The sequence below is a fragment of the Entelurus aequoreus genome, linkage group LG03, assembly GCF_033978785.1.
Source record: "Entelurus aequoreus isolate RoL-2023_Sb linkage group LG03, RoL_Eaeq_v1.1, whole genome shotgun sequence".
NCBI lineage: Eukaryota > Metazoa > Chordata > Actinopteri > Syngnathiformes > Syngnathidae > Entelurus > Entelurus aequoreus.
In genome coordinates this window covers 27,903,622-27,930,564 of record NC_084733.1, presented here as the reverse complement: position 1 = coordinate 27,930,564, position 26,943 = coordinate 27,903,622, and positions in this window count along the sequence as shown.

Sequence of the window (26,943 nt, the reverse complement as noted above, 5' to 3'; positions counted from 1 at the left end):
CAACAACAGTAACAAGTAACATGGATTAGAAAGGACAGGGGCGTGGTTGGGGGCGTGGTTATTTACAGCTAGAATTCACCAACTCGAGTATTTCATATATATTTCATATATATATATATATATATATATATATATATATATATATATATATATATATTCATTTTATTTACATATAAATAAAAGAAATACTTGAATTTCAGTGTTCCGGTGGCTATCCATTAGATGGCAGTATTGTCCTGTTTAACTTCTCCGTTCATGATGAGTATATCATTTCAGCCACCGTGTTCAATGGAGAAGTCTGTTCTACAAAATTTACAGGCAACATACACCTTCCCCTTCGAACTGTCCTGGATGAACTGAAATTCTTGTTTCCATTCGTTTTGGAACTTGCAAGCGTATTTCTTCATCTTGCTCGTCGACTGCGTCGCCATGACTGTAATTTCCTCGTTCTTCTGCTTCGTCTCCTTGTTGTGTGCGCCGTTGTGCACTCTACTCTCTAAAAGCCCTAGATGTTATGACGTCATTGGGCAGGCAAGCTGTTTATATAGTGGGAAAGCGGACGTGAGAACAGGCTGTCCCCACTCAGGTCCGCATTGAGCTGGAGGGGGCGTGGCCTCCAGCTCCGGCTGAATACCGGTAGTTTGTCGGGAGAAAATCTCTGCCAGGAGGTTGTTGGGAGAGGCGCTGAATACCGGGATTCTCCCGCTAAAAACGGGAGGGTTGGCAAGTATGCCTTAGCCAGTACAGTATAATCCAGAGTATCCTACGGGGCGCCAAAAAATATGTTTCTCAGCTGTGGACTGTACGGGTAAGTTGTAATACACTTTTCCACCACTTGTGGAAGAAATGTAAATTTGGAGTCTGGAGCTAAAGTCATAGAGAGGATTCTTAAGCGCCAAAAATATGATTCAAGTGGTAAAGCCGTATTTTCATTTGCACTTCATTTCTATTGACAGTTTAGTTAGGAAACATATTCAGCTTATCTTATTCATTTTGGCACAACCTAATTTTATGTAAATTCATTTATCAGCATTATTTATGAGTCCCTTTTTTTGCAGTATTTTTGGTTAATACTAATTTGGTTTCTGTGTTAATTAAATAATAATATTTGGGATTAACACATTGTTTTATATCATTTGACAAGGTTGTAAACTAAGAAGGTTAGATATAATTATTGAATACGATTACAATTAAAAGTAAGGTTACTAATTTAGTGTTAATATTTGAGGTCAAAAAGGTTAAGAAGCCCTGGTATAAACAACCGATTAATTTTTTGGCTTACACTTTAGTATGGGGAACACATATTCACCATTAATTAGTTGGTTATTAACATGCAAATTAGTAAAATTGGCTCTTAATTAGTCATTATTAAGTATTTATTAATGCCTTATTCTGCATGGCCTTATTATACAACCAGTAAGCCATTAACTCAGAGTCTTCCCTCAATAACCTCAGAATTATTGCTTATTAATAACCCTAGCCCTAACCCTTATATGTTCCCCTAGAGTAGACCTTCCTACCTTCAAAAGCCTTCTCAAAACAGACCTCTTCAGATCAGCTTTTAACCTGTGATTAGTGTTCTGTGTCTTGTAATGTCCCGTCTTGTAATGTCCCGTCTTGTAATGTCCCATCTTGTAATGTCCCGTCTTGTAATGTCCCATCTTGTAATGTCCCGTCTTGTAATGTCCCATCTTGTAATGTCCAGTGTTATTATGTATTTTACTATGTACTGCTTTTATATTTCCTGTATTATGTATTATTGCTTTGAACTGTTTTATATTTCAATTTTTATCCTGTAAAGCGTCTTTCAGTACCCTGAAAAGCGCTATACCAAATAAAATGTATGATTATTATTATTATTATCCGTGTCCAAATAACTCTAAATTAAGTCTTTGTCACTTTAATAAGCAACTAATTAATGGTGAATATGTTCCCCATACTAAAGTGTTACCATTTTTTGTTATTTTCATTATGGTTTCTACAGTTTGTTTAAAAGACAAACAAATTGAGTCAGGCTCTAAAATAACCATTGTAAAAATCCAGTATGTCTTGGTGTGTTCGGTTTTACAATGCTTTCATGTTTATTATAGTCCCATGAAGAAAAACATACAGTCAGACCCACTCATGCAGAACCAGGAGACACACAAACAACTAACCCCAGCCTGGCGCAGCCAATTATGTGTCAAAAGCTCTGCATAATTCCCCCGAAAAGCAGAAAGAAACAATTTGCAGTGATGGTTTCTAGCTCTGGTCCCGTGTGTTTTTTCTTAATTTTGTTGTGCACCGCAAAAATTATTCTCAGTCAATTAAACACTGTTGATAATACGGCTTGGGCTGTTGTGAGAATGGCGCGGCAATCCACCACACGCTCATTTATGGCGGGGATTTTGGCAAAAACGTCCGGGGTGGATCTCCACATCTACCGCCATCCTCTGCTACTGTAGTGTCTTCTAGCTCAGATTTAAATAAGCCTCAGATTGCCTGAGGGCCTTTAAATGCAAATTTTGGTGAGTGTGCAAAGCCTCTACTGTAAACCTCAGCCTTATCATTTGCTTCCCAGATTAAGGCCAGTCTGAGATGGGGAGCCGGCTGCAGCCCCCCCTAATAAGCTGCAGGCCAGGAGGGGAGATAGATGGCTGCTATGTGTGCCAAGGTCAATGGCGGCTGGCTGCACTCGTAATAATCACCCAGCATCAGGAGACCTCAGTGTGGCTTTTTGCTTATCTGCCTGCATGTTTGCATGTCTTTGTGATCTTTGACTTATTAGCCAATAATCAATTAAGAGAATGCATAACTTCCCTGTATCTCATACATAATCATCCCTGTGTGCTTTATTTAGTTAGCATAACAGATGTTGGCATTTATGGTCTGAAAGCAGCCGGCTTATAGGATGCATTTCTATTTGAATGGCACCCATTTCATTACTCGATGATTGGAAAAGGCTGTTGTGTTAGCAAAGGCAGACCCCAGCCAACAAACCCGTGACCCTGCTAAACAGACCCAGGCTCTGTTTTCAGGCACTTACACTTCTCTCACCGAGCAAATATGACTAGACTTACATTCGCGAAGGCGGATGTAATCCGCTGATTTGATTATGGTGAATAAATTATCACAACTGTTGAGGGATTTGGCACACTCTTAGAGGCTCTCAGCATTATTTATGGATTTATCCTATATTGCATGCAAAGTTAGGAAACAACTTGTCAAAAGTGTGGATTTGCAGTACAGACTCGGTGAAAACACGTAATGGTGATCTGATTCCAATTGTCCCAGTATTGTTGTGTTATGATAAAATGCCCTGTTATGCAAAACACAAATGTCCACTGCAGCGGACACTCCTTCTAACTATGAAGTCCGCAGAGGTACTGCAGGGGGGTCATGAATCTTTGGTTAATTAGACTTCTTGAAAAACAAATTAAAATTTTTGTATTCATGGTGCAATTTTTCTACAAATTGAAATGTCTTTAAAACAGGGGTGTCAAAGTTTCAACCGGGCCAGATCGGGCCGACGAATGAATGATCTATGGCCCCCGGGATGATATTTGATGAGTATTAGAACCGGCCCGCAGGCCACAGCCGCCTGCTGCTATTTTGCACGCACCAATACTCCATCAGTGTTGGCGCTAGGAATTTTCTAAATGGGGTCCCAGGGACCTCATCAAGTCATAAAAATAATAAATTTTTGGGGTCCCACTTTTTTGATAAACGTATGCATTATGCTGTTATATCTCACATTCTATATTGTGTTTTTATGCATATGTAAATGTATTCAGTTATAAACATTCATTCACTTTCTTCTTTCCTTCATGGATCTAAATTTTACCACTGCCGGTAGTTTTTTAAACTATTTTTATTGTAATATTTTCAGAATGGGTTTGTTCTATTTTTGGCCAAAGTAAGACAAAGAAAACAATCTGAAGTTGTTTTTATTTTTTAGTTTTAATGCCATGATTTTAATAGTCCAGCCCGCCTGTTCACAGATTTTCCTCCATGTGGCCCCTGAGCTAAATTTAGTTTGACACCCCTGCTTTAAAATGATACACATTGCCATTGGTCCAACACACTCGAGTGTAGTTGCAGTGACTATGAGCGCTATACTGTATCATTTGAACATCTTAATATTGCACAATGACAAGGTACTTTTAGGATAGTTTAATAATAATAATAATAATAATGTATTAGATTTATATAGCGCTTTTCTAGACACTCAAAGCGCTTCACAGAGAAGTGAGAACCCATCATTCGTTTTTACAACTCATTCATTCATCATTCATTCTCCGGTGTGAGCGGCCCCGGGGGCAAGGGTGAAGCGTCCTGCCCAAGGACACAACGGCAGTGATTTTTGAATGGTAAGAGGCGGGGAGCGAACCTGCAACCCTCAGGTTTATGGCACGGCCGCTCTACCCACTACGCCATGCCGTTCAAATTTCAATCAATCAATCAATCAATCAATCAATCAATAAATTAAAAAAATATATATTTGTATAGCCCTTAATCACAAGTGTCTCAAAGGGCTGCACAAGCCACAACGACATCCTCGGCTCAGATCCCACATCAGGGCAAGAAAAATTCAACCCAAAGGGATACAATGACAAACCTTGGAGGGGACCGCAGATATGGAGACACCCCCCCACCCCCCTGGGCGACCGATGCAATGGACGTCGAGTGGATCTAGTTAATAGTGTGAGAGTCCAGTCCATAGTGGGGCCAGCAGGGGACCATCTTGAGTGGAGACAAGTCAGCAGCGCAGAGACGTCCCCAACTGGTGCACAGATGAGTGGTCCACCCCGGGTCCCCACTTTGAACCTGGCATCATATGTGGTTTACCTAATAACCTCTCCACGCAGAAGAGAAGGGCAGAGCAGAAAAGAGACGGCAGATCAACTGGTCTAAAAGGGGGGTCTATTTAAAGGCTAGAGTATACAAATTAGTTTTAAGATTTGACTTCTTATTTAAAATACAAATGTATACTACATATTTAAATAGAGGGGGGCGGGGGTGGGGGGGGGTGGGGTGTCTCCATATCTGCGGTCCCCTCCAAGGTTTGTCATTGTATCCCTTTGGGTTGAATTTTTCTTGCCCTGATGTGGAATCTGAGCCGAGGATGTCGTTGTGGCTTGTGCAGCCCTTTGAGACACTTGTGATTAAGGGCTATACAATTTTTTTTTTTTTAATTTATTGATTGATTGATTGATTGATTGAAATTTAAACGGCATGGCGTAGTGGGTAGAGCGGCCGTGCCATAAACCTGAGGGTTGCAGGTTCGCTCCCCGCCTCTTACCATCCAAAAATCACTGCCGTTGTGTCCTTTGGCAGGACGCTTCACCCTTGCCCCCAGTGCCGCTCACACCAGCTTTGTTTCTCTGTCAGTTTGGGGTTCCTGGGCCTGGAAAACGTCGAACACCCCTGGTGTGGAGCATTTAGGGCAGGGGTCTCAAACTTAATTTACCTCGGGGCCGCTGGAGGTGAGGCTGAGTAAGTTACTTCAGAATCCCGTTTTAATAACGTGACTAAATTGGTTAACCACTTCTACCAGCATCTATAGTGCACTGTTTCTCATATATTAATTTACCTGTAGCGGCCCGCCAAAAATACATGTTGAGTCGCCAAAAGCAAAAAAAGAAAGAGACAAAATAATGTTGTTGTTTTTTTTTTAATGCTTTTTCAATACAGGAAGGTAACACTTCATCTTCCAGGTGATGTAACAGCTCAATTTTTGTTTCATCTGACCACAGAACTTTCCTCCAGAAGGTCTTATCTTTGTCCTTGTGATGTCAGATGAAACAAAAATTTAGCTGTTTGGCCACAATACCCAGCAATATGTTTGGAGGAGAAAAGGTGAGGCCTTTAATCCCAGGTGGTAGTATTACGCTCTGGGGCTGTTTTGCTGCCAATGGAACTGGTGCTTTACAGAGAGTTAATGGGACAACGGAAAAGGAGGATTACCTCCAAATTCTTCAGGACAACCTAAAATCATCAGCCCGGAGGTTGGGTCTTGGGCGCAGTTGGGTGTTCCAACAGGACAATGACCCCAAACACACGTCAAAACTGGTAAAGGAATGGCTAAATCAGGCTAGAATTAAGGTTTTAGAATGGCCTTCCCAAAGTCTTGACTTAAACATGTGGACAATGCTGAAGAAACAAGTCCATGTCAGAAAACCAACACATTTAGCTGAACTGCACAAATTTTGTCAAGAGTAGTGGTCAAAAATTCAACCAGAAGCTTGTGAATGGCTACCAAAAGCGCCTTATTGCAGTGAAACTTGCCAAGGGACATGTAACCAAATATTAACATTGCTGTATGTATACTTTTGACCCAGCAGATTTGGTCACATTATCAGTAGACCCATAATAAATTCATAAAAGAACCAAACTTCATGAATGACTTTTGTGACCAACAAGTATGTGCTCCAATCACTCTATCACAAAAAAATAAGAGTTGTACAAATTATTGGAAACTCAAGACAGTCATGACATGATGTTCTTTACAAGTGTATGTAAACTTTTGACCACGACTGTATTTGTTAACTATTAGCCACCCAGAGTGGATGGGCCACAATCACACTAAACTATGAAGTTAAATCGCGGGCCATGTAATAAAGGTCGCAAATGGCTGGCGTGCCCGCCAGTTTAAGACCCCTGATTTAGGGTCACCCGACTGCAGCATGATGCCTCAGCATGCATTTACGCTATGCAACACCTAACGTCAGCCCACATTCGCATGTTTGAACCCCGTTGTAGCCAACACGCTGTGCATCTGGCGCACGCACAGCTGGCGTGGACAAGGACCTATGCTGTCAAAAAGCACCAAACTCAGGTCAAGAAAGTTCAGGGAAGTTGGTGGTGTTGATGGTGGCCATATTATAAATAAATAAATGAATGTGTTATACTTGTATAGCGCTTTTCTACCTTCAAGGTACTCAAAGCGCTTTGACAGTATTTCCACATTCACCCATTCACACACACATTCACACACTGATGGCAGGAGCTGCCATGCAAGGCGCTAACCAGCAGCCATCAGGAGCAAGGGTGAAGTGTCTTGCCCAAGGACCAGAGCCGGCCCAAGGCATAAGCGTACTAAGCGCTTGCTTAGGGCCCCGCGGCCACCAGGGGGCCCCCAAAAGCAATTAACAAAAAATTCTTATTTTTTATTTTTTGCATGTACGAGTCTGAGTCAGACTCGTACATGGCAGTGATTAGTATTAATAACAAAGTCGGACATCAGATTTCTTACAGTGATGTCATAAATGACTTTGCCTCCAGAAAAGCCAGGAAGCACAGGTTTTAAGGAGTGGGTGGAGTGGTGTGGGTGGTGAAGAACAGAGGAACAAAACTGTGATGTGATGGTCAAATGCGTGAATTAAGGACCTTAATTTAAGGTAGCTTATTTTGATTTTTTCCCAAAAAATTTTTTGCACATCGTTATGTACATTTATGTAGTAACTTTATATTTCTTTATAAACCCTAGCACCTCAAAAACCCTCAAATCTAGACTCCAAACATCTCAGAACAAGCTAATCAGGTTACTTCTAGACCTCCACCCCAGATCACACCTCACTCCTACCCACTTCTCCAAAGTGGGCTGGCTCAAGGTGGAGGACAGAGTTAAACAACTTGCACTGAGCCTAGTCTATAAAATCCGCTACACCTCCCTGATACCGAAGTACATGTCAAACTACTTCCTTAACGTAAATGACCGCCATAACCACAACACCAGGGGGAGCTCCACTAACCACGTTAAACCCAGATTCCCATCTAACAAAGGTCTTAACTCATTCTCCTTCTATGCCACATCAATGTGGAATGCACTCCCAACAAGTGTAAAAGAAAGGGCATCTCTATCCTCCTTCAAAACCGCAATAAAAGTACACCTCCAGGCAACTTCAACCCTAAACTAACACCCTCCCCGGATTGCTAATTATCAAATGTAAACAATCAAATGCAGATACTTTTTCTTATGCCTTCTGATCTCTCTCTCTCTCTATGTCCACTACTTGATGTCCATATCCTACCCCCCCCCTCCACACCCCTGATTGTAAATAATATAATAATTCAATGTGATTATCTTGTGTGATGACTGTATTATGATGATAGTATATATCAGGGGTCACCAACCTTTTTGAAACCAAGGGCTACTTCTTGGGTACTGATTAATGCGAAGGGCTACCAGTTAGATACACACTTAAATAAATTGCCAGAAGTAGCCAATTTGCTCAATTTACCTTTAACTCTGTTATTATTAATAATTAATTATATTTATCTTTGTGGAAACACTGATCATCTTAATGATTTCTCACAATAAATATATATAGAAACAGATAAATATCAATATGCAACACTTTATTTTTATATTTTCTCTAGGTGCACATTTTTCAAATTGAACATTTTCAAATGATCACTTCTAAGACAGTCTTGTGAAATCACAATATCCCATTTTAACTAGCTAGCCACTAACATGTTTTAACAAATCATGAATTACTTTGCACCATGTTTGTACAAATAATAACTCATGTAAAATACAAAAGTAAACTCAAATTTTTAAATCATGTCACACTTCGAACTGGACACCAAATTTGTTATCTGTTTCTTTGTCAGTTAGTGGGAAGCCTGGCATTGCATGCTGTTAACTAGTGTGTTGTACTCTGGTGTGTAACTTGACACTGCAACTCTGAGTGAGTCTTGCAGATGTGCATCAGTGAGGCGTGTTCTGTGTTTGTTCTTGATGAAGTTCATGTCAGAAAAGGCTGATTCACAAAGATAAGATTTTTCCTCATTGTTTGCAGAACCTTCTTAATCTTTTGGACATATTTTCACAGCAATCTGGCCTTAAGCTTAATTATGATAAATGTAAAATGTTAAGGATCGGAAATCTAAAGGGAACGTCCTTTCGTATGGAATGCAAAGTGCCTGTTTTGTGGACAGATGGACCAGTTAACATACTTAGTGTTGTTGTCCCAGAAAATCTGGAAGATCTAGGCTCAGTAAATTATGATAATCGACTAAGAAAGCTGGACAAAATTATGCAATTATGGAAAGGGAAATCCCTAACCTTGTATGGTAAAATGTCTATTGCCAACTTGTTAATTATTCCTCAATTTATTTATTTGTTTTTGTCATTACCAGCTCCATCACAAAACTTTTTTAAGATTTATGAGCGGAGGGTCTTCGATTTTGTCTGGAACGGCAAACCAGAAAAGATAAAAAGAAAGGTTTTGTACAAAGAGTATGAATATGGGGGCCTGAAACTTCTCAACCTTGAAGCTATGTGTCTGTCTTTAAAAGCATCAATTGTTCCAAAGATGTATTTAAACATTGAGTGGTACACAAATGTCCTGTTGGACAAAAAACATGTACTGTATCAAAAGAAATTGTATCCTTTTTTACAAGTGATCCCCTCCCAGAGAGTCTGCTGGGAAACATGGCGGGGTTCATAAAGGAAACAATCCACTCATAGTGGTGTTTTCAATTTTATGTGCCAGAAAAAAGAGACGATATTTTGCAGCAGTTAATATGGATGAACTCTAATATTGTAATAGATGGAAAGCCTTTCTTTTGGAAAAATATGTTTGAAAGAGGAATCATTTTTGTCAATGATATTATCAATGAGAATGGTAAAATTATGAAGTATGATGAACTTAGAGCTATGTATGGTGATGCTTGCTCAAGCTTTTCATTTTATCAACTAACTGGAGTAATTGGGAAAAGATGGAAACAAATAATTAATTATGGAACTACTAAATTATTAGTTTGTAAACCTCTAATAAGAAATTTTAGTTGGCAAAAAGGAACTAAAATAAATAGAAAAATATATCATTTTTATTTAATAAAGAAATCTTTGAAGGCTGCCTCATCAACACAAATGGAAAATGGGAGGACTTTTTTGAATGCCCGTTGCCATGGGATGCCATATTCAAACTAATCTATAAAACCACTATCGATGTGCAAAATCGTTATTTTCAAATTAAAACGATAACTTCTTACCCACAGGGAAAATGTTAAAATTATGGAATATGACAGAGTCAGATGATTGCCGATTTTGTTGTCAGGAGCCTGAATCCACCCTGCATTTGTTTTGGTATTGTCATATTGTGTCTTTGTTTTGGGTGGAAGTTGAAAAAATGTGTTTAAGGATTGGTTTGTTTATGAAGCTTAATGTGGTTTCTGTTATTTTAGGAGAGTTCATTGACAATCATGATTTAGTCAATTTAATTATAGTACTCGGTAAAATGTTTATTTTTAAGGCCAAAAACAGATATACACTTAGTATTACTTTCGTTGAAAACGATAATGATGCCAAAAAACATTTAAAAAAAGATGAGAAGTCCTCAAAGGCTTATTTTGAAAGTATAATTATGTTTATAGATTATATGATATCTGTTGTTGTGTTCCCTAATTTGAGTGACCTGGACATAATCTGGACTGTACATAAATGCTTATTTTGAAAATGTAATTTTGTTTATAAATTATATGCAATCTGTGTGTTCCCTAATTTTTTTCTGTGTACATGAATGAAGGTGTGTGTTGCTGAGTCCGACTTGGACATTATCTGGACTGGGCCTGGTTTAAAAAACCCTTTAAACAAATCTAATTTAATTGACAACCTGGTCTGTTGAAGATAAGGCCCTTTTTTAAAAAATAAAATAAAATAAGTTAAATAAATAAAAAACATTTTCTTGGATAAAAAAGAAAGTAAAACAATATAAAAATAATTACATAAAAAATAGTAATTAATGAAAATGTTAGTGGACCAGCAGCCTATACAATCATGTGTGCTTCAGGGACTGTGTCCCTTGCAGATGTGTTGTCTATGTTGTGGGAACCAGAATATTGGTAGCAGAAAGAAATAACCCCTTTTGTGTGAGTGGGTGTGGATGAGTGTGCATGGGGGAGGTTGTTTGGGTTGATGCACTGATTGAAAGTGTATATTGTGTTTTTTATATGTAGATTTAATTTAAAAAAAAAAAAAAAAAAAAAAAAAAAAAATGTATTTATTTTTTTTTTAGAACAGGCCCGCGGGCGACTCATCTGGTCCTTACGGGCGACCTGGTGCCCGCGGGCACCGCTTTGGTGACCCCTGGTATATATGATAGTATATATCTGTATCATGAATCAATTTAAGTGGACCACGACTTAAACAAGTTGAAAAACTTATTGGGGTGTTACCATTTAGTGGTCAATTGTACGGAATATGTACTTCACTGTGCAACCTACTAATAAAAGTCTCAATCAATTAATCAAACCGTTATGTTACCTTGTTTCTGGTAACTCTGTTCACTAATATTATTTAAGTATTTATTTGATATTTAATTTAATTATGTTGTTTTTTGTACAATTGAATGTGTTCCTTTTTATATATATTTAAGTGATTTTATTGTTGCACTTTATTGTTTTTCTTGCACTACGAATTATTTTTGCACATTGCTGATTCAGGTTTTTGTTACCAAAAATAATAAAGTGAATCAGAATCAGCTTTATTGTCCAGTTATGTTTAACACACATGGAATTTAACTTCAGTAGACTGCGCTCTCTTTGTACAAAGTAAACATTAAATATGAACAATTAACTAAAAATATAAACTAGTAATTAAAGACTAATATGTACAAGACTGATGAGACAAGATGACACTTTTACTGTAAATACAAAGCTTTATCACTTGGACCGTTCAACCCCAGGCCACTCTTGTAGCTGAATGTTTTCTACATTTTAAGATTAGGAACCATATGTGGCACTCTGGACATCATTCGTTCATTCATTGGTATTATTTATGTTCTTAACTGGGCCACCCCCATATCTTTATAAATGACATGTCATTTGTAAAGACATGCCAGGCTGACAATAGGATAATGTAAACAACACTGCCAGAGCCGCAATGAGTTTATAGTAGGTGTGTGAATGATCAACAATCAATATTATTGGCAGAAATAGAGGGCCCCAAAATCAAATTTTGCTTAGGGCCCCATGGAGGCTTGGGCCGGCACTGCCAAGGACACAACGGACGTGACTAGGATGGTAGAAGGTGGGGATTGAACCCCAGTAACCAGCAACCCTCCGATTGCTGGCACGGCCACTCTACCAACTTCGCCACGCCGCCCCTCGGCGTGATGTGGTGCTGTGGTTTATGGCTCTCTCTCTCGCCCTCCTTTCATGAACCCCTGTTTTCCTCTATGCTGTGTCCCCTTGTCATACATCTCCTCCCATCCTCCCACCCAGGTGTTCTAAGGGGATGTGGATGAGGAGGTCGAGGACATGAAGAACCCACCAGAGAGAGAACAGATGTCACATGCCTCCTGCACCACCCTCAGAGAAGTATGCAAGTGTGCAGGTGCGTGTGTGGGCGTGTGTGTTTGTGTTGCTTGTGTGTGTTTGGTGGTGACAGGTAACGTGTTGGGGGTGAAAGGTAAAGGTGTACTGTAGGAAATGGGATGGAATAGTTAAGCATGGCAATAAAGACAGGAGAGTCATTGAAATACAGAAACAATTTTGGGCATGTATCAATGAAATAAATTAAATAAGTTAATAATACATTTGGAATAATAAATTAATAATAAATAAATGTATATACATACATTTAATTAATTAATTAATTAAATTCCAATCTTCTTAAGTGTTGTCAATTAACACAAGTCGTAAGCTTTGGAGCCTGTTTATTTCAAATTAAATACATTTGAATACAAAAATAAATCATAATAATACTAATAAATACATGCTATTAAAAGGAGAAAACTAGTGTATTTTTGCCTAATTTTTAAGAAAATGCTTAACCGCTTTTTCTTTTTTTCTCTTTCTATCCTCTTCTGCTCCAGTCCAGTTGTGCAAAACATTAATATAAATCCATTTAATAAAGTCAAATACAAATAAGGCAGCAAGAGATGAATCCCACACTTCTCTTTTGTAAAGTAAATCTGCACAGCAGGTATGGGCATTTGCATCAACTATATGAGTTGCCTGAGTGGCTGGACAGGGCAAAAAAAATATATATATATAATTTCATTTTCACAAAAATCGGCAGTGTGCCTTATGTACCGTAAATTCCGGACTATAAAACACTACTATTTTTCCTGTGCTTTGTACCCTGCGGCTTATAAAATGGTGCAGCTAATTTATGGATTGTTCCTCACTGACAGCCATAATGGAAAACGTTTTTTTTTTAAAATCTAAGCAAAACAATGAATATGGGTGTTGTTGTTTGTGCTATGGCACCATCTTTTGGACGAGTTTGCTCACTGTAGGTACTGCAGTGCTGCATTACCCTTCCGTTTAGACTAGTGCTTTAGACTCGTGCAGTTCGGTCTTCTAGCCGTCCAAAGCGTTTCTACTCTTATGGATTCTTCATTCATCATTCCAAGCAACGTTTGTAAGTTTTACAATATAACTAAAACAATTCTTAATTTCTAAACCGTCCCATGTGAGATGTCTGTTGGAGTGTTTTCATGTAAATGTGTACTTGCTATCATAATGTAATTAAAATTGTGTCATTAGAATTAGCAAATATGCTAACACAGTTACGAGTGCCTTTGTTAGTATTATTAACTTACAATGGCATTCTTTTTGTATTGTTTCAGTTTCATAAATTCACCAAAATGTTGCCGTGGAGTTAAGTCTGTTTAGCTGATTGGAGAGCCAGCTTCCGCAGCTCGTAGGTACATGGCGATGACATCTGTTTTGTTTGATCAGCCGTTTTACTGCCGTTTGACAGACACCGTCTGGAAACAATTAAGGTGTGTAAATTAACATTTACAAAACCTTTCTGTGTCAATAACTCTTTTCACAACGTATGCAGCTAATATATGGAAAAAATGTTTCTTCTAAATCTTAGTGGGTGCGGCTTATGTACCGGTGCGCTGTATAGTCCGGAAAATGCAAAATGTTTTCTGGTTGTGCTTATTCTGGTTGTGGTACATGGTGTAATGTGTGGTTGGTAGATGACCGTCACACCTAATAGATACGTGTGGGCTGCAGGTTGACGACTGTTCAATAAATGACCGGTAAACAAGCAAGTCCAAAACTTTAATGTTACATTGAGAATATAGAACGTTAAATACGGCGCTCAAAAATCTGTCAAAATGTTTAGTACGACTCTGATAAGCTACAAAGCCGCACCGCTTAATGGATTGTCGGAGCATTACAGCTACCATAGTCAGTCTTACTGGGCTTCAACACAGGTGTATAATTATGGTGTGTGAATAAGGACCCCAAAATGGCACCTATTAGGATACATAATATTAAGTCTTTTGTTTTGACCTATTATTGTCATGTCTGTGTTCATGTTTTTGTTTGGCCATGTGCTGTTTTGTTTTTTGGACACTTCCTTAGTTCCTGGTTTCACTTCCTGGTTTTGTTTGTCACCATAGCAACCATTAGTTTCACCTGTTCCACGTTTGGACTCACACACACCTGTCTCACGTTTTCACAGTCATGTCATGCACCTGTTCACAGTTAGTCACGCACCTGTTTTCACTTATCATGTCACTATATAGGCTTTTCTGTTTCTGTTGTTCGGCCTGGCGACAACACCCATTCATGCCATGTCCACAGTTCCTTGTCACGTTAGTTCTTGTTTCATCTCTTGTCACGTAAGTTTTTGTTTGTTTAATGTTCATAGTTCTCCGCCATTGTGCGCGCCCTTTGTTTTTCTAGTCAAGTTTTTTACCTCCGCTGTGAGCGCCTTTTGTTTGTACCTTTTGTTTGAGTTTATAGTAATAATTAAATATGTCTTTACCTGCACGCCACGTCCGTTCCAATTCTTTTGCACCACGGGAGAGCAAACCACGCCAAAGACCGAGTTTTGACAGATGTCGCCAGGAGAAGAGTTCTCCCGCAAAATTGGACGAGGGAGCGTGGGAAGTCCTGCACGCTTTGGAAGCGGAAACACTGCGCTTTTCCCCCAGGGAGCGCAGGGGGATGATGTGGGGGCCCGGAGGCAAGCTGGTGCCGATCGGCGCGTCACTCCCGCCCCGGAAACGTTGCCAAGGAAAGACTTCCGCGAGTGGACAGGATGCACCACTCTTGCGGGCTCCTCCCCCTCCGGGCGGAAATGGAAATCAGCCAGCCTGGCAGCTCAAGGAGCACTCCACAGACCTGGAGATTGTTTTCCCAAATTCTTTACCGGTTCAATCCAAGCCACCCAAATTCCATGCCCCGCCCCCCAGGACTCATGCCACGCCCAAATCAGACATTTTTTTTTCACCCACAAAAGCCCAGGTGGGGGGGAAAGAAAGACATTTTGGACAATTTAGAGGGGAGGATTCTTAGGCTTTTCTGTTTCTGTTGTTCGGCCTGGCGACAACACCCATTCATGCCATGTCCACAGTTCCTTGTCACGTTAGTTCTTGTTTCATCTCTTGTCACGTAAGTTTTTGTTTGTTTAATGTTCATAGTTCTCCGCCATTGTGCGCGCCCTTTGTTTTTCTAGTCAAGTTTTTTACCTCCGCTGTGAGCGCCTTTTGTTTGTACCTTTTGTTTGAGTTTATAGTAATAATTAAATATGTCTTTACCTGCACGCCACGTCCGTTCCAATTCTTTTGCACCACGGGAGAGCAAACCACGCCAAAGACCGAGTTTTGACAATTATGCAAAACCAAATTTTCTTCCCTATTTGTACCTGCTGACGTGTATTTGGGATCTGCATAAGTCCTGGAAATTTGCGTGCGCCCGTCATTGTAGTCAGCGCCGTAGTCAATAAGCTCCTTTTACTCTATCCTCTCATTGTGGGGCATTCATCCTTTGTTGTTGCTATTTCTAACATAGTGTGTCAGGCGTCCTACTGACAGTTCGGTCATGTTTGGGTTTTCCTGTGTTTTGGTGTTTTAATTCCTGCCCAGTGTTATTTCTAGTTTCTACTTCCTGTGTTTAGAATCACTTCCTGTCCTGGTGCTCTTGTTTTGTCAGTATTTCCTGTTTGGTCTCTGTGTTTAGAAGCACCTTTACTTTCTTTTCCATGTCCTGTCAGCACACCTGATTCTATATTAATTAGTTCTACTTAGTTCCACCTGGGTCCCTCCTTCAGTGCCGGATCATTGTACTTTTGAGACTGATGCTTAGTGTGCTGTTTTTGTTTGTTCCCTGCTTCCTGGACTATTAAATTAGTTTTAGTGGGACGGCGTGGCGAAGTTGGTAGAGTGGCCGTGCCAGCAATCGAAGGGTTGCTGGTTACTGGGGTTCAATCCCCACCTTCTACCATCATAGTCACGTCCGTTGTGTCCTTGGGCAAGACACTTCACCCTTGCTCCTGATGGCTGCTGGTTAGCGCCTTGCATGGCAGCTCCCTCCATCAGTGTGTGAATGTGTGTGTGAATGGGTGAATGTGGAAATACTGTCAAAGCGCTTTGAGTACCTTGAAGGTAGAAAAGCGCTATACAAGTATAACCCATTTATCATTTATATCATTTACTTGCGAGCCGTCTGCTATCTCTGCATCCTGGGGGTCACGCTGCAAGATCCACTAGATCCACTCGACGTCCATTGCACCGGTCCCCCGCATCTGCGGTCACCTCCAAGGTTTCTCATTGTATCCCATTGGGTTTAGTTTTTTCTTGCCCTGTTGTGGGATCTGAGGATGTCAATGTGGCTTGTGCAGCCCTTTGAGACACTTGTGATTAAGGGTTATATAAATAAACTTTGATTGATGATTGATTGCAAGCAACGCTCAATATGACCCGCCCACTAAAAGGCACATCCTTAAAGGCCTACTGAAATGAAATGTTTTTATTTAAACGGGGATAGCAGATCCATTCTATGTGTCATACTTGATCATTTCGCGATATTGCCATATTTTTGCTGAAAGGATTTAGTAGAGAACATCGACGATAAAGTTCGCAACTTTTGGTCGCTGATAAAAAAAGCCTTGCCTGTCCTGGAAGTAGCGTGACGTCGCAGGTTGAAGGGCTCCTCACATTTCCCCATTGTTTACACCAGCAGCGAGAGCGATTCGGACCGAGAAAGCGACGATTACCCCATTAATTTGAGCGAGGATGAAAGATTCGTGGATGAGGAACGTGAGAGTGAAGGACTAGAGTGCAGTGCAGGACGTGTCTTTTTTCGCTCTGACCGTAACTTAGGTAAAAGGGCTCATTGGATTCCACACTCTCTCCTTTTTCTATTGTGGATCACGGATTTGTATTTTAAACCACCTTAGATACTATATCATCTTGAAAATGAGAGTCGAGAACGCGAAATGGACATTCACAGTGACTTTTATCTCCACGACAATACATCGGCGAAGCACTTTAGCTACGGAGCTAACGTGATAGTATCGGGCTTAACTGCAGATAGAAACAAAAGAAATAAACCCCTGACTGGAAGGATAGACAGAAAATCAACAATACTATTAAACCATGGACCTGTAACTACACGGTTAATGCTTTCCAGCCTGGCGAAGCTTAACAATGCTGTTGCTAACGACGCCATTGAAGCTAACTTAGCTACGGGACCTCACAGAGCTATGCTAAAAACATTAGCTATCCACCTACGCCTGCCAGTCCTCATCTGCTCATCAACACCTGTGCTCACCTGCGTTCCAGCGATCGACGGAGCGACGAAGGACTTCACCCGATCATCGATGCGGTCGGCGGCTAGCGTTGGATAGCGCGTCTGCTATCCAAGTCAAAGTCCTCCTGGTTGTGTTGCTGCGGCCAGCCGCTAATACACCGATCCCACCTACAGCTTTCTTCTTTGCTGTCTTCATTGTTCATTAAACAAATTGCAAAAGATTCACCAACACAGATGTCCAGAATACTGTGGAATTTTGCGATGAAAACATAGCTTTTTGTATTGGATACAATGGTGTCCAAATACTTCCGTTTCAACGATTGACGTCACGTGCATACGTCATCATACATAGACGTTTTCAACCGGAAGTTCCGCGGGAAATTTAAAATTGCACTTTATAAGTTAACCCGGCCGTATTGGCATGTGTTTCATCATTGATACATAATCTATCAGACTGCATGGTCGGTAGTAGTGGGTTTCAGTAGGCCTTTAAGGCTTTGAAGATGGTCAGTAAAACATAATCTAAGCAATATTTTGACTAAAGAACCACCATTACATGTTATGTAGACCACAAGGAAGTGTTTTAAATGTACAAAAAAATCATAATAAGACCTCTTTATTGTGCCTTACAATGCGATGCATCTTAGACCTGAATAGACACGTTCATTGACTGTGCGCCCTACAATCCGGTGCGCCTCATGGTACGGAAAATACTATAGAGACTATAGAATGTCCCACAGTGCGTCTGGCATCCACAACAATCAATAATACAGGACAGTATATGTGTACCTTCATTTAAATAACTGTCCCGGGGAAGGATGATGCATCATGGTGAGGGGAGTCATTTGGAAATGTTGCATCTGACAAGACAGGGTTCTTCGTCATCGCGGCGTGTGTGCAGCCGTGTATCATTCATGTTGACATTAGCGATTGCATCTATGCTGCACGTGCAGGTATTACTGCATTTTTACAGTAAACCCAACGACGTTCTTGTGAATTACCTCATTAAAGATCGCACTGATAATAAGGATGTCACGTCCAGCTCCTACATGGAAAGTGTAATAGGTCTAATGTGCACATTCATTATTCAACAAGGCCTGTCCGATTAACAGAATATCCTGCAGATTAGGTGCTCGGCAGTCTGCTGCTTTTGTCTTTTTATCCAAGATCCCGCGGAGTGTGTCGCCAAGAAGGTGGAGGAGGGGGACTTGTATTTAATGGGATTTGCATTTCTAAAAAGGTTTATGTGGAAATGTTTGCATTGCACTCCAATGTTTACATGCCATGTTTGGACACAGGGGGATAATAGGGTAAGGGCCGTGGAAGTCGTATAAGCATCTGGCTAAATGTATGCATGCTGTACTGCATATGTACAGTAAGTGCATGCGCCTCAGCGAGCTTTTAATCAGAGCCAGCCACTGAGGTTCGTGTCGTCAGCCATTCATCTTTCATCGGCATGCCCAAGGATGAGTGCGCGTCCTGCGTGTGTACGCGTCGCGAGTGTGCGACCGCAGGATGAGTGTACGTTGCAGCATATGCTCGTAATTGCACCGATCGGTTTGCAGCGGGACACCAGTTGGCAGGACGGAAAGCGTATTTGAAAGGCGATTACGTAAGTCGACAATCAGCCGCTCTGCTTGTAATTCAGACTTTGGTAAACACGTTGGCAAAAAGGAGGGAATGTTTTGCATTTTCAGGGTTTCACATGCGTTGTTCGTCACTCAGGGGGCGTGTGTGCTTTGATATATGTCTGTGGAAGCTTCAGGTTTATTGGTTGATGGATTTAGGAGGAGCAGAAACAACCTTTAGACTTAGGCCATGTCTACACTAAGTCGTTTAACTCCTTAAACAAATAATTATTTAGCCTAAGCCCCGTTTCAGCCACACCAAACCAGCATTTAAGGTCCCCCTCCTCTGACAATTTTTTACACGGGTAAGTGCGCCATGTATTTCTTGAATCTCCGGCACTTAGCTTTGTATGTAATCATTGATCGTTTACAAACTGAGTTCGGAGAGGAAGTGACGCCATATAAAGTCACCCAAAACGAATGGACAATGAAGGTGAAGGCAAAAGAGTGAAGAGTGTCCTGACCAGATATCTAGATCCCTAGTTTGATTGATGTAAAATGTTCTTCATCACATTGTTTACGTGTCTAATAAAAATTTGATTAATTTATGATGGCTCAGGTGTGATTCACTACAATAGGGCCCCACAGCACACTGGATTCCAGTTAATTGAAATACCACAACACTGGATATTGTTCAGATAAGTTACATTTAAGAACTTGCACACAAAGCAACACTGGAGGTGACTATGACGTGCGCATTTTCCGCGCATGTGTATTAGGTCACATTGCGCCAGCGGACGGAGGGGGGAGGGGGTCTTAAACGGTGGCATTGTTGTGTGTGGACACGGATAAGGTTAGGTGTGATTTAACCTGGATAACTTTAGTGTAAACAGGGCCTTAGACAAACTTTATTGATCCACAAGGGAAATTAAAGTTAAAGGTAAAGTACCACTGTTTACACACCCAGTGTGTAATTTCACCACACTAGGTGTGGTGAAATTACCCTCTGCATTTGACCCAAGCCTTTTTTCCACCCCCTGGGAGGGGAGCAGTGAGCCGCAGCGGTGGCCGCGCTCGTGAATCATTTTGGTGATTTAACCCCCCATTCCAACCCTTGATGCTGAGTGCCAAGCAGGGAGGCAATGGGTCCCATTTGTATGGTCTTTGGTATGACTCGGCCGGGGTTTGAACTCACGACCTACCGATCTTAGGGCGGACACTCTAACCACAAGGCCACTGAGCAGGTTTTTTGTGGACGCCACTACTGTTGTGGATTTTAACTAGAATTTCTGGGAATTTTCAACATTTTAAGTACCTCAACAGTGATGGGAGTTTTTAACTAAGAGCTATTGGAAAGCATGCCTTTTTCTGGGTTTGTCCACACCTGTCTCTCGTCTATAATTTGTAACCATGCATTTGTATCAAAGTCCACCTGAGAACCAGCATTATGAGGTGGGAGGAGCCGGGGGGCGGGGTTACGGGGGAGGAGTATATTTATAGCTAGAATTCACTGAAATTCAATGTTTCTTATATATATATATATATATATATATATATATATATATATATATATATATATATATATATATATATATATATATATATATATATATATATATATATATATATATTCACTGAAATTCAAGTGTTTCTTATATATATATATATATATATATATATATATAAAATAAATACTTGACTTTCAGTGAATTCTAGCTATATATATATATATATATATATATATATATATATATATATATATATATATATATATATATATATATATTTATATATATAAAAGAAATACTTGAATTTCAGTGTTCATTTATTTCACATATACACACACATAACACTCCTCTCTCTACTCATTGTTGTATTTGAAAGTGCAATGCTTTGCAGCCAGTAGCACAGCCTTTGAAGGAGCATAGGTATGGGTGAAATTTAATTTACAGGAGAGGAGTGGGTTTAGGGTTGAATTGTCCATCCTCGTTCTATTCTCTGTCACTCGTCGTCGCCATGATTGTCTCTTCTTCGTTCTTCTGCTTCGTCTCCTTCTTGTTGTGTGCGCAGTTGTGCACTCTCCAAAAGCCGTAGATGTTATAACGTGACTGGGCCGGCACGCTGTTTATATGGAAAAAAAGCGGACGTGACGACAGGCTGTCCTCACTCAGGTCCGCATGGACCTGGAGGAGGCGTGCCTGTTGTCCGACTGGACATCGGGAGAAATTCGGGAGAATGGTTGTCCCGGGAGATTTTCGGGAGAGGCACTGAAATTCGGGAGTCTCCCGGAAAATTCGGGAGGGTTGGCAAGTATGCTTACACGGTGTCTGCGCACACAGGCTGCTACTGATGACATGGTAAGCAGGGGAAGGAGATCCAAAAATGCCACTGAAGAAAAAGATAATATTTATTGCAGGTCAGCAGACTGTTGCATCTGTAATTTCTGCTTCCAAAACTGATGATCAGACTCACGATAGTATCTCAACATCGCCTGTATGCACTCCTGTCTCCTACTGAGCTTGATACAACGTAAGTGCATCTCCCTTCTGCATCTTCTTCCCCAAAATTAACCTTTTCTCCACTTGCGGCTTATCACCACATACAAATGTCGGCACTTTTCAGAATCAGAATAGTTGTATTGCCATTGTTTGAGAACGGGTTCACAAACTAGGAATTTTTCTTGGTGCAAACGTGCGACATAAAACACATATAACACATATTTGGTATAAAAAGAGCTGTGACTGAGCTATCAGATAGACTTAGAAGGGATTCAAGGAATTCAAGGAGCTGCTGTTAGGAGTTATTGTTCATTTGCCTGATGGCCGAGGGGAAAAAACTGTTCAGGTGGCGGGAGGTGTGGGTCTGGATGGAGCGTAGTCTCCTGCCTGAGGGGAGAGGGGAGAATAGTGTGTGTCCAGGGTGAGAAGAGTCAGCTGTGATCCGACCCACACGCCTCCTGGTCCTGGAGGAGAACAAGTCCTGGAGGGTTGGGAGCTTGCAGCCAATCACCTTCTCAGCAGCACGTACGATGCGCTGCAGTCTATTCTTATCCTGGACTCTGGCGCCGGGGAACCACACATGAAAATGTCATGTACTGCAACATTTGCTCTACAAAACAAAACAGGCACATCATTTGCGGTTAAGAATGTCTTATTTGTGTTAAAATCAGCACTTTCATTTATATTTTTTGTACTGGTTATACTAATATGACATGTAATAATTTATTTAGTAGTTATTTATGATGTGACAAATTGTTTTTTTTTATTAGAATTGTGTGTGTTATGCCCTTGTGACAGTTTTCTTTTCAGATTTGGTGTTTTGTTCAATTTCAGATATATGTTTTACTTAAATTAATAGATCCATTAATTATAACCATTACCAGGTACATGCAGAGAGCGTGCACATACCATATTTTCCGGACTATAAGTCCTTTTTTTTCTCCCTCAAAACTCAATAGTGCACCTTATGACCCAGTGCACATGATTTATGGAATACGTTTGGTTGAGCTTACCCACCTTAATGCTTTTTCAGCGTTGGATGGGGTGAAGATGGTCTTAATTTGAAGGTATCAAAAACAGTTGCTGTTCTGTATTATTATAGATAACTTTAATGATCATGTTGTGTTTGAACACCCCATACACAAGTGAATGAAGGCCATTCGTAGTCAACCGCCATACATGTCACACTAAGGGTGGCTGTATAAACTACGCCAACACCGTCATAAACATGTGCCATATTGTGAAACCAGACTAAACAACAATGACAGTTCAGGAGAATATTTGCACCGCAACACAACATAAACACAACAGAACAAATACCCAGAATTCTCTGGAGTACCAACTCTTCCGGGACGCTACACTATTTTATTTGGTACATGGTGTAATGATAAGTGTGACCAGTAGATGGCAGTCAAACATAAGAGATAAGTCTCAAGTACACAACACCAACATTTTAAATGTTACATTGAAAATATAGAACATTCCAAAATCTATCAAAATGTTTTAGTAGTAAATGTTTTTGTGCCATTTCTAATATAAAGTAGTGTAAAGTTCTTACTTATATCTGTCAGTAAACTCGCCATGAAAGCGCTAAAACATACCGGCATAGTGAGTTTACATTATTCACCCAAGGAACTTTTTAGTTATTAGAGTTCCTGTCAGACGGTTTTGCACGGGACACACGGGATGCTGCTCCGTTATTGATTTAAGTAAAGTCTGAATGTCATCAAATCATCCATCTTTTGACACTTCTTCCACCCCCCTCCTTGCACGCTACACCGCTACAACAAAGGTGACGGGGAGAAGACTCTGCCGAAGGTGAGCCACGTAAATAAGACCGCCCACAAAACGGCGCATCCGGAAGCGACAGTCAGAAAGGGTCTTGAAAATGATCTGTGAAACATAATCCATGCAACATTTTGACCAAAGAACCACCATTGCATGTTCTGTAGACCACAAGGAAAAGTTTTCAATTCAGAAAAAAATAATAACAATATGACTCCTTTAATGCGCCCTATAATCCGGTGTGCCTAATATATGAAAAGAGATCAAAAATAGACCATTCATTGGCAGAGCGCATTATAATCCGGTGCGCCCTATGGTCCGGAAAATACGGTACACAAAATCTGTCCAAGAGAAGCAACAAACAATTTGCAGTCATGTTGTTATGATAGAATATACATGAAATGATAGCTAATTTTACCTATCCAGGTCGCTATCATTAACAACACACAAAGCCAATGCGCGTGCACAAGTTACGTACAGGCGTAATTACATCATTTCATGCTGAAAGCCGTAAATGGGTAGGATATAATGTTGAAAATACTTTGGAAAGTTAGCACCCTCCAGGCGATGTCCACGTTGCGTTTTGTCAGAAACTCATTGATGTCGATGTTGGTTCCTTTCAGCTTGACTCTCTGCTTTGGCAAAGCCACTGTACCTTTTTAGTTGGTGAACTTTATGATGGTGACAGGTCTGGTGTTATTCCTGTGTTCATGAAAATTAAGATTGGTATGACGTGTTTCATGAAGAAAGACGTTAATGTGTGTCGTATTCATACTAGTGTTTACACTAGCTAGCGATAGCTACCTTGCTTCTCTCGGGAAATAGCAGCTTCACCGATCTGTGAGTTTATGAAAGTACAGTCTTAGCACAGTTTGTCATTAATACCGGTACTTGGTACATCCCTATTCTACAGAAACATACCACATCTTAGACAAGTGTTCCTGTTGTTGCATTTGTCTTTGCTTTTGAGGTACCTGTTCAGTAAACGGTGTAAAAAGCTTGTAAACTAACCTTGCAGGTTATTAGAAATAATGGCATTTTGCACGTTGCTCAGCTCAAATCGTTTCCTTATGTATTGTTTCGGGGAAATCATAAAATCTAACAAGAACGCTCAGCATTGTCTGCGGTCTTGCTAATTCAACACGGAATGGAACATATGGTGAAAAAAAATCAAGACTCTGACTTTTGGCCCATCACTCCAAAGCACCAGCGCACAGGCAGTGAATTAATGGTCAGAAGATTTATTTGTTTGCTGTAATAAGGACTGTAAAACAGTAAGAGCTCTGTGCAGCCTTGCAGGCAGCAGCAACACCACCAACCGCCCACCCCCTGCCCTATGGGTACAATCAAATGTTGCCAGTAAATCAATAGAGCTGGGAGAGGTTTTTATAACCTAAGTTTAACACCAGGCTCTAAGTGCTCCAGGTGGCAGGTCATTTGTTCATTATCCCAACTTATCACAATAAACAATGGCAACTCTGATTGGACTCTCCCTTCTACTTCACCAGTAAAGAATTGGAGAGGAAGAAAGGACCGAAATCTCAAATGGGCGCGAGAAGGCCAATAACGGCCGAGTGGGGAAACAAGCGGGAATTGGAATGGAACACCTTTTTTAGGGGGAGAACAGCAGATGAACTCTTCCAAGCTGCCATGCTGCATTCACTCTGATCATGGGCCAGTAAACGTAAGCTTATTCCTTTAAGGGTGCAGTGTTTGTTAGTTAATTTTCCAAAGTCAAAATTCTCTGGAAAATGCAATTCAGAACAGTTGAATAGACTGCTGCTATTTTACAGAATTGCATCTTGGGATATATGACAAAGTCTTATTTGATCCCTCATGACAGGTGGACTTGTGTTATTTCCTTCTTTTGTTTTTGAATGGCTAGCTGTAGCTTCACCTCTGTTCTGAGCGATGATCTCAACTGTTCCTGGTCGGCAATTACGAGACTGATCTGTATCTGATTGCCAATCAGGAGGGTTTATTATCTAGCGTTGCCTGATAGACGGTTGTTTAGTGCTTGGTTAGCCTGCTCAGTGGCCTTGTGGTTAGAGTGTCCACCCTGAGATAGGTAGGTCGTGAGTTCAAACCCCCAGCCGAGTCATACCAAAGACTATAAAAATGGGACCCATTGCCTCCCTGCTTGGCACTCAGCATCAAGGGTAGGTATTGGGGGTTAAATCACCAAAAATTATTCCTGAGCACGGCCACCGCTGCTGCTCACTGCTCCCTTCACCTCCCAGGGGGTGGAACAAGGGGATGGGTCAAATGCAGAGAGTAACTTCACCACACGTAGTGTGTGTGTGTGACTATCAGTGGTACTTCAACTTTAATTGTGGATCAATAAAGTTTGTCTAAGTCCAAAGGTTGTTTCTGCTCCTCTTAAGTCCATCAACCAATAAACCTGAAGCATGTTTTTTAACGAGTTTCAGCACATTTTGGAACACCCATTTTTTAGCTCCAGCCTGCTGTCGTCACCTACAGAAGACTGGAGGCAATGTCACATTACACAATTTGTTTTGGTAGCGTAATCATCCCGATTGCAATATTTTTGCAAATTATTTGACGAAATTAGCAAATATGTCTCCTAGATGTAGTATTGCAGGTTTTGTCAATACAGCTTAAGACAGGTTTAGCCTTTCAATTAGAACGAATCAAATCAAATGCAATCCTAAAAACCTCCAAAAACTGAATCAGCAGACACGACGCTCAAAAACAAGAGACAAATAACATGCACCGATTGTATTCTCTTTTGCGTCCTCTTCTACTGATGTTTTCCTTAAGATGCTTGAGGAAATGTTAAAAGAGCACAGTGACCCGTCTTAGCTGCAGGTTCCAAACAGTAAGGTTGAAGTCCGCGATTGGGGGCTAATATGACATTTTTTGTTTGCAAAATTTCATAACTTGAATGAGAACCATTCTGGAAGAAATCTGTTTGGCCAAACTAGTGTAAAATTCAATAATATATTTTCAGATTTTTTTTTTTTTTTTTTGTTAAAAATGTTAACCATATTACAAAACCCAATACCAGTGAAGTTGGCACGTTGTATAAATTGTAAATAAAAAGAGAACTCAATGATTAGCAAATCTTTTTCAACCTATATTAAATTGAATACACTGCAAAGACAAGATACTTAAAGGCCTACTGAAACCCACTACTACCGACCACGCAGTCTGATAGTTTATATATCAATGATGAAATCTTAACATTGCAACACATGCCAATACGGCCGGGTTAACTTATAAAGTGCAATTTTAAATTTCCCGGGAAACAGGTGAATCGGTTGCAATTTGTTTAATGAACAATAGAGACTGCAAAGAAGAAAGTTGTAGGTGCGATCGGTGTATTAGCGGCGGACTACAGCAACACAACCAGGGGGTTGTGTTGTGTTTGAGCTGGATAGCAGACGCGCTACCGTGAGTACAGCTTTGGCTTCCAAACATTTGATCGCTTGCCCGTACGTGCGTGTCGCTATGTGCATGTCACGTACGTAACTTTGGGGAAATATATGTTTCTTGCCGACTCTGATGGCGGCCGGGGTGTCGTCGAAAGCTACAACGCCCGTAGCTAAGTTAGCTTCAATTGTTAAGCTTCGCCAAGCTGGAAA